At 46.0% G+C, this 15,061-nt stretch overlaps 1 pseudogene; it reads right to left on the minus strand.

Moving 5' to 3' along the window:
* Positions 1-1,014: 1,014 nt before the first annotated feature.
* Positions 1,015-4,742, minus strand: LOC129073841 (tropomodulin-2-like; annotated as a pseudogene).
* Positions 4,743-15,061: the final 10,319 nt, after the last annotated feature.

Genomic DNA, 15,061 nt, shown 5'->3' on the forward strand with positions numbered 1-15,061 from the left:
TGCTCTGACTGGGGATTGAACCTGCAACCTTTTGGTACACAGATGATGCTCCAGCTGAGCCACCCGGCCAGGGCTGTGGGCTCTCTGTATAGCTTCCCACAGGTGGCCGTGTCATCTGAATTCAGCCTTCCTCACTAATCTAACCCTCGTTAAACCAGTGCAGGCTGCTGCCATTTCTGGTTCCCACTCAGATTGAGAATCCCTTCGTTTTCTGGGAATATGTGGTCCCATCTACTTAGAAGGATGGGGGCCACGCTTGTCCCAACCTGTAGGGTGTGACTGGCCACAGTCTTGTCTTGTTATAACTTCGAGGGCTGCGCTGGCTCCAGCCAATAGTCCCTTGACCCCTGGAGGGATGGGGATTACAATTATGTTCTACAGCCGTCACCCGGTTGGGGGAAAAGCCAGCTTCTTTGTGGAGGGTGGTGTCAGCCCAGTGGGACAGGCTTTTCCGGGCATAGGGCAGGGTGTTCCCCAGTGGGATGGTGGTGTGCCTCCGTGCGCCACACCTCTGTCGGCCACAGGCACCGTAGCTCACGTGGCTCCCTGGGCTAGCTTTGGGCAGCGTGAGGGGCTGGGATACAACCTTGCCAGGGTGCCTGTGAGCAAATAAACACTTGTAAATACTAAAAAATCCAAGATAAAGAAGTAGTGCTGAAAAAGAATAACGACTAAATGATTAGTTGTGTGGTTAATGGGAAGGAACTACATTTGATAAAATAGTCTTGATGGGGAGGGACTTTGTTCATGTTCATTATTTATTTATTCAAAAAATTGAAAAAAAATTAAATTTATTGATTCTAGAGAGAGAGAGAGGAAGGGAGAGAGGGGGAGAGAGAGAAAGAGAGAGAAATATCCTTGCAATCATTGGTTGTTCTTGTCTGTGTCCTGGCTGGGGATCGAACACACAACTTTGGTGCATCAGGATAATGCTCCAACCAAATGAGCCAGCAGGCCAGGGCTTTGTTCAGTTTTAAATGGTCGCTGAGGTGACACTTTGCCTCTCGTAGAGATTTATTTTTGGTCTCCTTCAACCCGCTTTTTATGAACCAGGTCATTATTCTTTGTGATGGCAGCGACCACCCTGGCTCGGGGCCCTTGCTGGGGAAACTGACATCCAGATTTGAGGGTCCTTCCCTGGGGAACATTGGGCTGAGTGAATGAACCTGGCCAGAGAAAGACAAATACCACAGGATTCCACTCCTATGCGGAGTCTGGTGAACAAACTGAACTCACAAGCAAAATAGAGACAGACTCAAAGAGAGCCGGGTGCCAGCTAACGGGAGCAGGGTTAGGGGGTGGAGGGACTGAGCAAAAAGGAAAAAGGACTCATGGACAAGGACAACAGTGTGACGACTGTGGGGGTGGGGTGGGGGGTGTAAGGGAACTAAATGGTCAGGGAAAAATACAATAAAAAGATTAAATGAACCAAAAACAACTCTGAGGACCCCTGAATTCTCCTCAAGCCTCTGGGTGATTTCTCTCTCTACGGCTGCTCCCAATGGCTGTCTCTGGTTGTCACCCTGATTTCCATCAAGGTGTCATTTTCTCTCAGTCCCTCTACCAGGGCCAGGATCCCAGTTCCGGTTATAAAATTGGATCCAATCTTCAGACTTTTCAAGAGCGCGTTTCCCTCCAGCATTCCTGCCTAGGTCGCTGGCAGAGGGCCGCTGCTGAGCGTGGCAGCCAGCCTGAGCTTCTTCACAGGAGAGTTGGTCTCCAGAGCCTTCGAAATGCCTTCAGGGTTGGAACTGGAATGTCCTCCATGTTGAGACTGACTTCTCAGACGCTGGGATCGCTGGCTTTCATCCGCCACAGCCTTACTTCCCCATCTGTGCGGTTGTGCGGTTGCTCAAATACAGGCTTGGCCTTTCTGTTTTTGACCACATTTCTCACATGCCTTTTATTGGAGGATGTTTCTTCATCAGACTTTGGGTTATTGAGCGAGGCGTGCTGTGGAGTTCGGCGTTGGAGGCACTGGCCATGGCTTCTTCCATTTCTGGATGGAGGGTCACTTTTTCTTCATCCTTACGAGTTTCTCAGGGCTTTTCTTTGGGGAGAAAGAGTCTCCCTTTCTTTTCTCCTGTGGAGGGCACGGTCCCGCATGTCTTCCTGTTCCAAAGCCTCCTCCTCCAGGTGCATGAGGAGGTGCGCACAGTCCAGCAGGCCGGGGGCTGCTTCCTGTGCCTGATCTTTCTGTCGGAATCTAGCGGGGCGCTCTGGGGATCTAGGTCATCAGGAACATTTTCCAAGTGCTTCAGTTCCTCTTCTGAGAGTTTGCCAAGAAGCTCATCTTCATCAATGTTCTTGTATCCCTCCAGCTCTTTTTGAAAAGGGAGAGCTATGGCTTCTCATATGCCTTTCTCATGGGTCATGAACATTTAAAGGAGCCAGCTTCCTGAGACCTCAGGACGCCATCCTTGTGCCCATCCCGAGCCCGTGGTACGAGCTGTCTGTTGGTCCATCAGCTCCGAGGCAGCCAGGCCACTAGCAGGGGCAGCACTCGGTGGGGTGAGCACTCAGTTTCTGCATCTCTTAAGCTTTGGGACTCCATTTCCCTGCGTGTTCGGGGCTCTTCTTCAGCCTGTCCGACACATTAGCTCACTTCCTCTTTGCTCAAGAAGGATCCCATGCTAACCACGGGGAGGTAGGTCCTGGTATTGTTTTGAAGCTATTGGAGATATGAGGGATTAAGGAAAAGAAGCGTGTTGGCTTGGGGTAGGGCTTGAGCATTGGGGATTTTCAGAACTTACCAGGAGGTTTTATTGTGCAGCCAGGGTTGACATCTGCTGAATCAGATGATAAATGATATGTTCCCAACTTAAAAAAAAAAAAAAAAAAAACAAAAAAACGCGCATATTTTTGTACACAAGTATATGTGTATTTTTCCTGCCAGAGAAATCTGGGGCCCCACTGGCACCGTCCCATCTGTCTCACACTCATCGTGCCTCCTCACCGCTCTGTGCCCCGGCCTCCTCATCTGTGAAACGGGAATTGGAATATCACTTACTTCATTCTGTTATCCTGAGGATGAAGCAGCCCCCCATGACGCCTCATTCCCTAACCTGCCCTTGACTCATTGCCCACAACCAACCCATTTTCTATGAAAAGGCATCTCTTTTCTGGAAGGGGGCAGGGTGTTCCTTCCGGAGGCCTCTGGGGTGTGGGGCATCACAGGACCAAGTTGCTTTCTGCATACACAAAAGTGTTTCCAAGTTAACTCTGGGACGGTCCCCTGGGAGGGCTGGAGGGGCGCTCCAAGTACTGGCCTGAGGGGACAGGACCGAATTCCCCCACCTGGAGTGTCTGGTGCTCAGAAAGATGCTCTTCCCATCGGGGCCATGGAGGCGGAACTTGCAGATGGTTCCTGCCACCTCCCACGCCGCTCAGAGCCGGGGTCCTGCGGGAGCCGCGCGGGGCCGTGGAGGGGATTCCGGAGCTCTCGCCCCTCCCCCCACAGTCGCAGGGCACTGCGTGTCGCCCTCCAATGCCCGCCCCCCCCACCCCGCCGCCAGCCAGCTCCTATCAGATCCAGTGTGCGCATCGCGCGCGCCGCTCCTCCCACGCAGAAGTGCCGTGCCGAGGTGTAAGCGGCGTCCGGCCTGACCCCGCTTCTCCAGGTCCCGCCGCTGCCCAGCCTCTGCTGGCCCCTGCGGCCGCGAGCTCGCTGCGGCCGCAGCCCGGCTGGCCCGCGGAGCCGTGCGGGGCGCACGGTGAGGGCCGGGGGATGCGGCGGCGTGCACACGGGGGCCAAGGGCTGTGCGCGCACGAGGGCGCAGGGGCCTCAAGGGGCGCGGACGCGCGGGGACGCGGGGGACGCAGGAGGTAGGGGCGCGCGCGGAGGCCGGGGAGAGGGCGCAGGGCAGCGGGGGCCCGGGCGCGGGCACCAGAGGAGGTGCGTGCTCGGGAGCTCAGGGGGTGCGGGCGCGGGCGCGGAGGGATTGGGGGTGGCAGAGCGCGGGGACCGAGTGGCTGAGGGGTGCCGGGGTTCCCCCGGGAGGTGGTGATCGGGAAACTGGGGCGGGCGTGGTGGGCCGGCGGTGGCTGTGGCCCGGGCACTTTGGACCGCCCAGTACGCTGGACTGCAGGCTTGTGGTACTTTTATTTTTATTTTTATATTAAGGAAAATGAAATGGTTACAGGCCAAATTTTATCAAACTTGGTCTACCAGTGTTCATTTTTTTTCATTTACATTTTTTTTCTTTTGGGTGAGAATATTCTCGTTCTACTCTCAGCAAATTTCAGTTACGCAGCGTTGTCAAGCGTGGTCCCATGTTCCACGTGAGATCTGAGCACCTCTCCTTATTGTCCCAGCCCCAGCCCCTCGCAACCACCTCTCTACTGTTTCTATCAGTTTTGACTTTTTTTTCAATCCTCACCCGAAGACATTTTTTCATTATTTCTAGAGGGAGCGGACAGGAGACACAGAAACGTCCATATGATCCTTTGGTTGCCTCCCTTCCCACTGGGACCTGGGATGAAATCGGCAACACAGGCGTGTGGCCTGACCTGGAACTGAACCGGAACCTTTTGGTTACAGGATGAAGCTCCAACCAACCGAGCCACACGACCAGGGCTTAAACATTTTTTTTTTCTAATTTTTTATTTTCTGTTTCTGTTTGTTTCAGTTTTTCCTTTCCTTTTCTTTAAAAAATTCCACATATAAGAGGGACCATGCAGTACTTGCCTTTGTACGTATGGCTCATTTCACTTAGTGTGATATCCTCTGGGTTCGTCCCCATTGTTGCAATTGCCAAAGCTTCCTTCTTTTTTAAGGCTGAATAATATTCCGCTGTAGGCAGACACCACATTTTCTTGATCTGTGCATCCATTCACAGCCACTTAGGTTGTTTCTGTACCTTGACTGAAAAAAATGCTGCAATGGACAGGAAGTGCTGGAATCTCTTTGAAATAGTGTTTCATTTTCTTTGAGGTATGTACCCAGAAATAGGGCTGTCTGATGCATTATAAGGTAGTTCGTTTTTTAACTCCTTGAGAGACCTCTATGCTGTTTTCCTTAGTGGCCGCACAAGTTTACATTCCCATCAGGAGTGCACAGGACTTCCCTTTCTCCCATCCTCCCCAGCATTCGTTACTACTTGTCTTTTTAATAGGAGGCATCCTAACAGGTATGTGGCGATATCTCATGGTTGTATTTGCATTTTCCTGATGGTGAGTGCTGTTGAGCATCTTTTCTTGTACCTGCTGGTCATTTGCCTGTGTTCTCTGGAAAAATGTCTATTCAAGTACACCCCCCCCACCCCCCACCCCCGTTTTAATTGGATTATTTGTGTCTCTTTTGCTATTGTTGTCTTCACTTAGGAAGCGTTACCTTATCGCGCTGCCCCGGAGGCAGTTCTGCTGGTCTGGGGGCAGAGTGCGAGCAGGAAGTTAGGGCATAGGCATCTCACAGTCAGGCCAATGACCTACTCTGAAAAAAGCTGCCCTCTCCTCAGCACTGGGCCCGGCAGGTCCCTGCAGCCTGCGGGAGTTGAGGGGGCGCTGATATCAGGATGGTGAAGGGACATCCCCACATTAAGGAGTGGCTGTGGGGTTTTGCCTTTGTGGAGAGGACCAAACGGGAGTCTCTTTGGGCCATTCCTAAATGCGGTGAGGTGCCTTCAGATTTTGTTAACATTTTCGATGATGTCTTGACCGGCCGTGTGTGAGTGTGTGTGTACATGAGTGTGAAATGTGCCCAGTAAGAGTTGCCTCTAACTTTTTTTTTTTAATCCGGTTTCTTTTTCACTTTTTTTTTTTTTGGTTTGGGTTTCTGACTTCCTGGGCATAAATATAGCTTCCAGTAACAGAAGACCCTTTTCAAACCTGCGGTAGTCAGATGTAAAGCGCTTTTTCTCTCTTTACATTAGCATGGCAGACTTTGAAGAAAATCACCTAATGCAGAAGTGGACATCGCCTCCCATCTCTGCATCCCCCTCAGTTAGTGTTTCTGCCCCTGTTTCCTGAGACGGAGGAGAAGAGTGAGTCTAAGGGAGATAGAGATCGGGGAAGGGTCAAGTTCCAGGGAGAGCTGGGGGTGGGGCAGGGCTGCTGCGCGCAGCATTCTGCCCGTCCTCACTAGCAATTAAACATTTCAATGAAGTCGTGCAGTCTAGTACATGCCCATCTTTTATGGTGCTGCTTCTTAAACTGGTACGTGTAATATGCAGATTGTTTCAAAGGGAGAACACTTGATACCTTCCTTCTGGTGAAATAAGTCGGACAGAGAAAGACAAATACTGGGCGATCTCCCTTATATGTGGAATCTAACGAAACAAAACAAAACTGACCCCACAGATGCAGAGAACAGATTGGTGGTTGCCAGCGATGGGGGTGGGGGATGGGCAAAATGGATGCAGGGAGTCAAAAGGTACAAACTTCCAGTTATAGGATAAATACGTTCTGCGGATAAAATGTCTCACATGGTAAAAAAATACCTGTCTATCTATCTTTTAAGGAATGGCTGCGTATCTGTTAACACCTGTTTTTTAATTTCCTTTTATTTTTTTCCTTTTTTTAAAATTGAAAATTTTCATTTACAGTTTACATTCAACATTATTTTATATTGGTTTCAGGTGTACAGTGTAGTGGTTAGACAATCATATACTTCTGGTTTCAAGTCAGTTCATCTTACATAGGTTCTTTGTTAAGTTAAAAAATATTAAAGCTGGGATATGCGTAGCCAGGATCTCACGGTGAGGCCCACTGACATTTAGCTCCTGGAAACACAGCTCAGAGTGTAAAGCCATTTCACTAAGCTGTCACCTCAGCAGGTTGACAAGGACAGTGTTTTGTTTGCAAAGGTTTCTTCAGACGTTGGGCGTCCTTCCTTCGTAGGATTTCTACGTAGGTACTTTGAATAAACAAGGACCACCGTTCACGTCCGATTTTATGAGATTCTGTGTACCTGGCCACACTCCTTGCATGGGGGACAGTCTTCACCCTTTCATCGGGGGACGAGACCGGCAGCCCCTCTTTCTCAGTTAGGTGCCCGGCCAGCTCAGCCCGATCCCGGACAGGCTTCAGGCTCTGTACCTCCCTCCTGGGCATGGAGTTGGCCCTGGGCTCTGAGCCAGGCACCGGGTTCCCACATGTCTTAAAATTTTATTTTCTCAGGCGTTGTAAAAATTTCTTTTCATATAGGCCAACTCTATTGCTGATTCAGAATACATTTTTTTAATCCTCACCTGAGGGCACGTTTTTCTATTGCTTTTCAGGGAGAGAGAGAGAGAAACATCAATGCAAGAGAAAAGCATTGATTGGCTGCCTCCCGCATGCACCTCCGCTGGGGATTGAACCTGAAATCCAGGTATGTGCCTCGACCAGGAATCAAACCCATAACATTTCAGTTATGGATCGATGCTCCAACCAGCTAAGCCACACTGTCCAGGGCTGATGCAGGATACTTCAGAAGCCAGCTGTCCTTCAAATGTTGAGTGATATTTCGATCATATGACATGTTTATGTCAGTATGTGCTTACCCAAGGTTGGCAAAGAGAGCTAGAACGTGAAGCACCTGCACTGAGATCACCCAGCGTTCATCCCTTCAACTCCCATTTTACTGGCCAGAAAAAGTCACCTGACCTTGCCTAATGTCAAAAATTCAGGGAAGTAAAACCCTCGCACTTGCTAGGATAACAAATAACCAAAATATTTACTACAGTTATCACTGGCTGATGTGGCTCAGTGGATTGAGCGCTGGGCTGCAAAGCAAAGAGTCACTGGTTTGATTCTCAGTCAGGGCCCATGCCTGGGTTGTGGGCCAGGTCCCCAGTAGGGAGCATGTGAGAGGCAACCACACATTGATGTTTCTCTCCTTTTCTTTCTCCCTCTTTCCCTCTTTCTCTAAAGATGAATAAATAAAACCTTTAAAAAATATCTACTACAACTATATAATAATTTAGACTCTTTGATCTTATACAATATTGTTTGTAATAGAAGAGGTTAGTTTCCTCTCTTCCAATGCTTATGTCTCATTTTTTGGGGGTCTTACTGCATTGGCCAGGACCGCTAGTATAATGTTTAATAAAAGCAATAATAATGGACTTCCTTGTCTTGATCTTGATCTCAGTGGGAATTGTTAGGTTTCCCTATTAAGTATGATTATATTAGGTGTTTGATGAATACCCTTTGTCAAATTTAGAAAGTTCCTTTTATTGTGAATTAGCGCTGCATTTTATTCATTCTTTTTTTTTTTTTTTGTTCTATCTTTTGAGATAACCATGTGTTTTTTCCCCTTCCTCCTTTAACTTACTGCTATTGTGTATTAATACAAAGCTGATGTATTATTTAGGAAATTTTCACTTGTTTGAAAGGTATTATTTATAATTTTCTTTTTTTTAATTTATCCTTGTCTGAAGTTGAGAATTTTTTCTGTTCTTTTCAAACAGCTTCTATGTACAAAAGAAAGATTTTTTTGTCCCTTTAACATTTGATGAAGCTTACCTTGACATCCTTTTGTGCTGTAGAGTTTCAGCGTGGGCAGTTAGAATTTTGATTACAGACTTCATGTCTTCGTTCAGGTTCTAGTTCTTTAGTGAACTTCGTGATTTGTGATTTTTTTAAAACATAATTTCATCTAAGTTTTGGAATTTATTGATATAAAATTCTTCATAATCTATTATGATTAAACTTTTTTTCTCTATGGTCATGGACCCTTTTAATTTTTAGTGTGGTTTATTTGTGCTCCCCTTTTGGTTAAATTTTGGTAGAACTTTGTTTTATTAGTTTTTCTACTAATAATACTTTTATTACTTTTTGAGTGTGTAGATGTCGTCTTTGTTTTGTTCTCTATTTGATTTTTTTTCCCTATTTCTTTGCTACTCACATCCTCATTTCCCTCCTTTCTGCCAATATTTACTGTCTTTTTTTTTTCTTCTTGAAATACATGCTTAATTTATATAGGTTTTTCTTTTGATCCATACATTTATTCCTAAGTAATTTTTAGTTTCATTCTACATGTTTAGTAAGTTCATTAGTATCTGGGTCCTCCTTAATCCCTAATTATTTCATGTATATATTTAAAAGTTTCAAAACATATATTTTTCTTCATTATGTTTTTATGTTAATTTTTAGCTCCTATAAATGGTACATGTGCAATTAAAAAGAATGTTTATTCTTTATTTCTTTACATATTTATTAAATGAAATTCATTAATTTTTATCAAATCACTTATTACTATATTTTTTGGTTTGTGTTATACTTTCTGAGAGAAATGTATAAAAATACACTTTACCTTTGTAATACTGCCAGCTTTGTGTTACATGTTTTGAGGTGATGTTGTGAAAGGCTTACAAGGTTATCAAGGCTCTATATAATGATACGGTGAATTGCTGTCATATTGATGGTTTTGGCTTTAATTCTCTCTCTTTTTTAAAAACATTATTTAAAAAAATTATTTATTTATATCATTGTCCAAGGATATGCTTATTGATTTCGGGGGCGGGGGCGGAAAAATTGCCATGAGAGAGAAACACTGATTGGTTGAACCTGGACCCTAGGTGTGTGCCCAGGCTGGGAATTGAGCCCTCACCCGTTTAGTTCACAGAAGGATGTTCTGGCCGAGCGGCATGGGCCAGGGCTTGAGTTCTCTTTTGTCTTGCATAGCTGTGCTAGCCAGCTGCCCCTGTCCCCTCCCTTGTTACTTGCAGGTATCTTTCCTATCTGTCTTTTTCCCTTTACTTTCCATGTGTCACTCGAACCTGACTATAAATGGATTTTTTTTTTTTTTTTTGCCAACCTGACAAATTCTATTTTTAAAATAACTGAGTTTAATCGATTTATAAGAAGTAGGATCTCTGAGGTGCTTGGACATAATTTTATTATCTGTGTTTTTATCAACATTTTTTTCTTTTTAGTTCTCTTAATTTTTTTGGTCTCCCGTTGAATCAATAGTTTTCTGTGTTCCCATTTTCTCCTTTTGCTGGTTTGCAAATTATACATTTTATTTTCATTCTCTTTTTTAAAAAAGATTTTATTTATTTTCAGAGAGGGGGAAGGGAGGGAGAAAGAGAGAGAGGGAAACAGCAATGTGCGAGAGATACATCGAGAGTTGCCTCTCGCACGCCCCCAACTGGGGACAGGCCTGCAACCCAGGCTTGTGCCCTGACTGGGAATCGAACTGGTGACATTTCAGTTCTCAGGCTGGTGCTCAGTCCACTGAGCCACACACACCATCCAGGGCTATTTTCATTCTTTTAATGATTATCCTTAATTTTGAGTGACGTATTTTAACCATATATAATGTAAAGTTTTTCATTATTTCTATCATTTTCTCACAACAAGGGCCTTGGCACACTTTAGTAATCAAACTATCACTCTCTTTATTTTGTAACTGTTGCCGAGTGTTCAGATTTAATTTTAAACATTAAATATTAGTTATTTTGCACTTGTTATTCCATCTGCTAAAGTGGAGGTGCTCTTTCAGGCCAATGAAAACTGATCATGCCAAATTGTGGGAGATTAATGTTGAGAGAAGAGTTAGGAGGTTAGAAGGGAATTTTTCAGGCGGTCGGTTCCTAGTCATTGAGATTCATGAAGCTTGGGGGGCTCTCGCTTTCCTGCTGCCTCAGCTGCAGCCCGGCTCCGTCAGTCTTGATCTGTTTGATTTCATTAGCCTGTGGGGTGCATTTCTCACGAAGCGTTTTAGAATCAAAGAAATCTGGATAACCCTGCCCACCGATCTTCTTTTTGAGATTCACTGTGCACCTTAATTGGGTTGAGTTTCCAGAAAGTCCTACAGTACAGAAGCCTGTTTCATTTGTCATCCAGAGGTCCCCCAGCTTGCAATCCCGCCCCTCTCCCATACCCCACCCCCACTGCCCCCAAGCACACCCGGGGCCTTTTGATGCCTGGTTGGGCGCAGCTCTGGAAAATCGGACCGCCGGGGCCAGCAAGCGCTCCACATCCCCTTTAGCTCTGATCCTGGCTTCCCTCCAACCCTTGATTCTGTTTTTAAAAAATAACGTTATTGGAGTGTAATGTCAATATCATAAATTTTACCCATAAACTTTACAATACAATGAACCCCAAATTCTTCTTTATTATTGTGGTGAAGTACTTAATATACTTAAATGGGTAGACCATTTTAGCCACAATTCCATGGCGTTCGGTATATTCACAATGTTGTCAACCGTCCCTTCTCTAGTTGCAGGATATTTTCGTCACTCCAAAAGGCATCCTTGTCCCCATGGTCAGGCACGTCTCCCAACAGTCCGCCAGCCCCTGGCACCCGCCACCTACTTTCTGTCTCCATGGACGTGACCACTCTACGTATCTCATGGTAGTGGAATCAGAGCGTTTGTCATTTCGTGTCTGGTGCACGTCACTTAGAGTAATGCGTTCAAGGTCCATCTGTGTTGTAGCGTTTGTCAGCATCTTCTTCCTTTTCAAGGCTGAATAATAAATACTCCATATGTATGTACATTGTATGCATGTAAACATATTTTGTTTATCCATCTGTTGATGGACACTTGGGTTGCTTCCAACCTTTTGGCTATTGTGACCAATGCTGCTATGAACGTAGGTGTACAAGTATTTGAGTTTCTGCTTTCATTTCCCTTGGGTTTATACTCAGAAGTAACATTACTGGATGATACTGTAATTCTGTTTGTTTTTCTTTTTTAGGACTTGCCATACCATTTTCCACAGCACTGCACCATTTTACATTCCCACCAGCATCGCACAGGGTGGATTCCAATTTCTCTACATACTTGCCAACACTTATTAATTAAAAAATTTAAAAAAAATAATAGCTGTTCTGGTGGGTGTTAAGTAGTATTTCATTGTGGTTTTGATTTGCATTTCCATAATGATTAGTGATGTTGAGCATTTTTTCATGAATTTATTAGTCATCTGAATATCTTCTGCCTATTCACGTCCTTTGCTCATTTTTAAAAATCAGGTTGTTTGGTTTTTGTTGATGAACTCCTACTTGTTAACAGATAAGGTGTTCTTACTCTCGTGAACTTTAGTTCTGGGAAACATGTTGACTGGCATTTATTTCTTTTTGGTTTTCTTCTTTCCATCATAGTTCTTCATTAGTCATCAGTTATTAATATCCCAGTCTGTCCTATCTTCAGGCTTGATGGAACCGCCTTATTTCTTCCCATCCTTTCCCACATCCCATTTTTTTATAATGCAACAAATATTTATTGAGTACCTGCCTACTTGCTCCAAGTGGGACACTGGGCTAGACCCCAAGGATACATAAATGGGTACCAGTCCCTAACTACAAAGAGCTCATAGTCCAGCTGGAGAGTCAGCTACAAGAAAGTAAAATGCAAACTCAGCACTCCAATAGAGGCTGTGGTGTGCTATGGGAGTCCAGGGAAGAGAGGAATGATTGATTCTGGAGAGGACAAGATAGGAGAAGCCTGCAGAGAAGTAGCAGTGTCTGGGCGGGGTTCTAAGGGATGCATAGGAGTTCGCCAGCAGCCATGTCTCATGTTTAGGATCCTGGTCTCTTTAGCTGTTGGTTCGTTGTATGGAAAATATTATTTAAGCTGACTGTCCTGATTGCCCTTCTTTATCTTTCTAGCGGATTGTCATTTGTGCTCTGATTTTAGCCACAATTGCTCCACTGAAGCTGCCTTTTCGAAGTCCGAGAGCTTCTGGCTCCACGGTTTTCTATAGGATTGACACTGATGATGACCCTGCCTTTCTTTGGGCTCCTTTGGGCCCTGGGGCACTTCTCTGTGACACTGAGGGGGTGGTGAGCGGTGGGGTCTATGACGGGGGACCCACGGGTGCCTTTACCAGGCTGTTGATGCCGGCTTTGACCTTGAACTCACTCTAGGCCCAGGCTAGTGATTTCACTGTATGGCGTCTCCTCAAAAACAGAGACTATTGGCACCCCCCTCAAAGATGTGTGGGGAAAATGAATGAGTACCCACATAAGACGTGCTTGGCACAGTAGCTGCGACACAGGAAGTGTTAGTGTTAGCCAGTGTTGGGGCATTAATGGGGTTTTTCTCTTTTGTATGCAGTTGATCCATTTTCACCTCTATTTTTCCCTTCCTGACCCTTGTTTTCTAAATTCTGTTCTTTGCTCTTCATTGTTCTGTTCGTAGATGTTGTCTACTTTATTTATTTATTTTTAGAGAGAAGCGAAGGGAGGGAGAAAGAGAGGGAGAGAAACATCAGTGTGTGGTTGCCTCTTGTGTGCCCCTCACTGGGGACCCGGCCTGCAACCCAGGCACGTGCCCTCACTGGGAATCGAACCGGCAACCCTTTGGTTCGCAGGCCGGCACTCAATCTACTGAGCCACACTAGCCAGGGTGTTTTGTTATTTTTATTGTTAAAACACAATATATGTTCTCAATAAAATTCCTAGGGCACATGGCCAGCTTCGGTGTTTTGTAGGAGAACGGTCCCAGCCTGTGCTGTAACAACTGGTGCTCAAAGTGAAAAACTGCAGAGGTGTTGTTAAGTGGAACAGCAGGACTCTTTTACAAACCCACCAGTGTTTAACATTTTCAATGAGCTTTTGAGAAGTGTCATATTTTTCACTGTGAATCATTGCACATTAACAGCTGTGGTTTTCCTGCCGAAGTTATCTTTCGTGAAAGCTGTGTCCTTCTAGTCAGATTTGGAGTGAAATGAATGAGAGGGAGCTGGGAGTGGACTCCACAGTAAACCCAAATGTCGGAGGCGGGATTTTTTGAGCAGTGGGGTCTTGGGTTTGTTCATTCTCCCTGTGACCATCTTAGCCATACTTCCCGGCGTTCCCACGGCAGCGTCTCATGCGGTGACGGCTTGGGCATCAGTGACCTAGGTCAGCGAAATTCCTCTCGCGCACGTTTGCGGCTTGCTCTGTGGATTCCTGGTATCTGTGCTGGGTCTTCAGGTGAGCAACAGGGGAAGACCCAGGAGGTGGCCGGCCTTAGGCTAGGGGATGATGTTTGCATGTTAGCGTTTTGTGCTTCTCTTTCAGGGAAGGCGGCTTCCGCAGATTCACTGGAAAGCTGTGGTTGCCTCTGGGTAGCCAGAGGAGAGGACGCGGCCCCTGGGAGGGAGGCTGGCAGGGGCACCAAGCCAGCGAAGGGACACTGCCTAATGCAGATAGCGCCCCAGTTGTTTTCATGTCTTCAGTGCCACCATTCGCCTGCTCTTTGATGACGTCTCCTGTCTGTAGAGTTTTCTCCAAGCAGAAATAAAAACCTAGGGTGGGAAAATTGCCGTATGTGGGAAAACACTCCCCTTTCAGATGATTCACGGTGAGGGGAGGAAACGCGCAGCGACAGAACTGAACGCCACGTTGCTGTGGGCGTAGTTCCCTCTAACGCTGCTCCTGCTGCCTTGTCAGCAAAGCACACGAGAGGCACATTGCAAATTATTTAGGCAAGAACTACTTTGAGCGATTTTATTCATCAATTCACTTAGTAGATGTATGCATGTAGTAATACCATAACAAGGTACCACAGACTGAATGGCTTTAATAACAGAAATGTATTGTCCCACGGCTCCGGAAGCTGGACGTCCAAGATCAAGGTGAGGGCAGGGCTGGCACTGAGGGTGACAGAGAGTCTGTCCTGGCCTCTCCCCCAGCTTCCGTGGTGTGAGCTCAGTCTTTGGTTCCTTGGCTTGTAGAAGCGTCACCCTGAGCTCTGCCTTCGTCTTCACATAGTGTCTGTGCACGTGTGTCTGTGTCCAAATTTCTTGTTTTTATGACCTCACCTGAACTCATTACAACCACAAGGGTCCTGTTGTGAATGGAGGCCACATTCTGAGGTCCTGGGGGTGGTGACTTCAGCGTATGAATTTGGGGGAACATGATTTAACCCATAACAGTAAATATGTGCCGAGTAAATGTTTACTGAGCATTCATTATATGAAAAGTACGGTATGAGGTATTGAGATTTAAAGAAATATTCCCTGTCCCAAACCACTTATATTTAAGGAGGAGAGAGGTGTTTAAACAAATAACTGTAACCTGGCGGCATTACTACGGTAAAGGTATATACAAGAAATGGCATCAAGAAGGGAAATGGTTAAGTCTGCTTGTCAGGGAAGCTTCGCGGGAGGGCCAGAGTTCGAGCAGATCCGAAGGGAGGGAGAGGCG

This window comes from Pteronotus mesoamericanus, unplaced genomic scaffold (assembly GCF_021234165.1).
Source record: "Pteronotus mesoamericanus isolate MK-2021 breed Mesoamerican mustached bat unplaced genomic scaffold, CSHL_Meso_final contig_116, whole genome shotgun sequence".
NCBI classification, from domain to species: Eukaryota; Metazoa; Chordata; class Mammalia; order Chiroptera; family Mormoopidae; genus Pteronotus; species Pteronotus mesoamericanus.